Source organism: Hydra vulgaris, chromosome 06, assembly GCF_038396675.1.
Source record: "Hydra vulgaris chromosome 06, alternate assembly HydraT2T_AEP".
In the NCBI taxonomy this organism is placed as follows: Eukaryota; Metazoa; Cnidaria; class Hydrozoa; order Anthoathecata; family Hydridae; genus Hydra; species Hydra vulgaris.
In genome coordinates this window covers 33,100,063-33,102,965 of record NC_088925.1, presented here as the reverse complement: position 1 = coordinate 33,102,965, position 2,903 = coordinate 33,100,063, and positions in this window count along the sequence as shown.

Here is a 2,903-nt window from a genome sequence, read left to right as displayed (position 1 = left end):
TTTTTTTTTCTTTATATAAACTCTTATTAATAACGAATGAAAATGTTGAACAGTCTGGTGTGGTTATTTTCGATGTATATACTTTTCCCAGCTTATCACATCGTTAATGGGATGCAATACCCTTATTTTGGTAAATCTTTAAAAATATTGTTTAATAATGAAAATAATGTGACACCTAATATTCCATGCAAAATAACTCGTACTTTTTAGCTATAAATAAGGGAAGGCGGGGATTGCGAACGTTTTGAAAGCCCTATGTTATTGCAAAACTATCAGTTAGGAAGCAATAATACTTTTTCAGTATGTTAATGTTATCATAATGACTCATAGCCTGCATGAATTTTCAGTTTTGCAAGAAGAAAAATTTGAAATAAAAGTTAAAATAAGAAGTTAATTTGTAACGTGACTGGAGCAAGATGATTAATGATTTATGCGATTTCTTCCTCCAATTTTATAAAATTGATGTTGATTCAGGCCCACGAAGCGACAGTTGTGGGTGCCTTTGCATAAATGCATAATACCACTTTTTTCCTGCCATTCGTGTTTGTTTGTTAAAATTATGTGTGATGTTGTTAGCTTCCGCAATATCAAATGCTAGACGACGAAGATCATCAATCCTTAATCCAAAGTACATCGATTCTAATAATAAACAGTGATTAGCTAGTTCTGTTTCAATTTCATTAGGTAAGGTGGTAAGTCGACCATGAAATTTCACATTTGCAACAGCAACTTTGTTTTTTTCATTTATATGCCTTGACAAAGTTGCTTTTGGAATACAAAATTCATAAGCGGCTTCATTTAAGCTGATTTCTCCTTGTTTTATTGCTTCTACAGCCTTTTTCAAGTTTTCTACTTTCCATTTTCCATATTTTCGTGGTGTTTGCATCTAAAATAAAAGCAAATTACTATAAAGATACATAAGGAGAGTTTTATAATCTTATTACAGGCTTATTTTTTCATATATTTATTTGTTATTCATATATGATTAAGTTAATTATATACTCATTATATAATCATTATTTTTCATCATTTTTGTTTAGTTAATCATTAACTATATAAATCAAAATCTATATAAACAAGTTGCACTGTTTCTGTAGACTTGTCTGCTTGTAAGAATGAATGATAAAATATGGTGAATGTGTAATAATATATATATATATATATATATATATATATATATATATATATATATATATATATATATATACATATATATATATATATATATATATATATATATATATATATATATATATATATATATATATATATATATATATATATATATATACTCATACCATATTTTTACGTTCATACAGACGGGGTAAAAAAACGAGTAGCGTAAGTAATATATTTACAATAACCCATTATACTGATAATAAAACATGTTTTGTTTAAAAAAAATTATTTAACTGTTATTGTATAACAATTAAATAACAACAACAACGACAAAAAAAAACTGCAAGATTATTTTATCAATATAAAAAACATGAATTAATTAAAGGCAACTTTACCATGTTGTTTTACTACTATTTTATACAGTTGATAACATAATTCAACCATAGTTACATCAGTGGCTGGTTAGCTCAGTTAGTGAAAAAATGAAGTGTTAAAATAAGGAGGGAAATCTACAGTTTAGCGGCCTTAAACAATTATATTTTTATAATTGTTTAAGGCCGTCAGTGGAGACTTTTTAAACTGAAAGGAATATTTATTGGCTCTTCAGTATACTGAAGATATATACATACATCAAAATGCATGTAACATCGATTGAGGGTTTGGCATGGGGTTGCAATCTTTTTTCTTTCATTATTTTAATTATGATAAAAAAGATTTTTGCCCCGTACCAAACCTTTAGTCAATGTTTAACGCAGAAGTGTCGTAGTGGTTAGATTATTAACGCAGCCTTGGCGCAGTTTACAGTTCTGACTCAGAACTGTAACCACTGCGCCATGGAATCCCAAGGTTCGACGCCGAATCTAGCCCAATAAGCAAGATTGGTAGTAAAGGATGTGAGAACTTCCTAGTTACATGCTCTTCCGCGGTTCTCTATTATAAAACCATTAGGACATCTAGAGCACCTACAATAAAAACAACAACAAAAAATGCTCAGTCAATTTAGCAGCGCTCCCTTGCAGCAGCAGACAATAATATAGACGATGTATGTTAGGGTTATGACTTTTTTTCAACCCATGCTCCTGTACTGTAGTTTGATGAACTTTTACCAAAAAAGCATAAAATGAACTATTATTTGCATATCTTTTGAAAAAAGTTCACCCCGCGGTTGAAAAATCGATTTTTAACTACGCGAACCGGTTTTTATTGTCGTCATTAAAATGTATTTAAATTCAGTTAAATATTCTAATAAGTATATACTTTTTTAAATAAAAAATCTTTGTGACAGTTTTTAAGATGCACATACATTGACTGAAAAATATATACTCATTAAACTATTTAACTGAATTTAAATAAATTTCAATGATGACGACAATAAAAACCGGTTTGCGTATTTAAAAATCGATTTTTCAACGGGGCACAGTGGAGTATTTCAAAGTAATAGTCGATCAAAAGTCGATTACAAAAATTTTGTAAAAGTATACGATTAACTACATATCATGAAAGATTTATAAAGGCTACAATCACTAAACAACAGTTTTAGTGTTGCCCACTCCCCCTTCCAATACATCAAGAAGATTTTTCTCAGATCCTCAAACCTCATCCTGCATTACAGGAGTTAACATTGAACTTATTAAAAATTGTAGTATCATTTTGGAAACCTTGTCAAGTGGATATAAAATAGATATCAAAAAATTTGAAAAGTTTGCAGAACTGACAGCATAACTTTATGTTGAAATTTATGGATGGTATCCAATGACAATGCACAAGATATTGAGACATGGTGC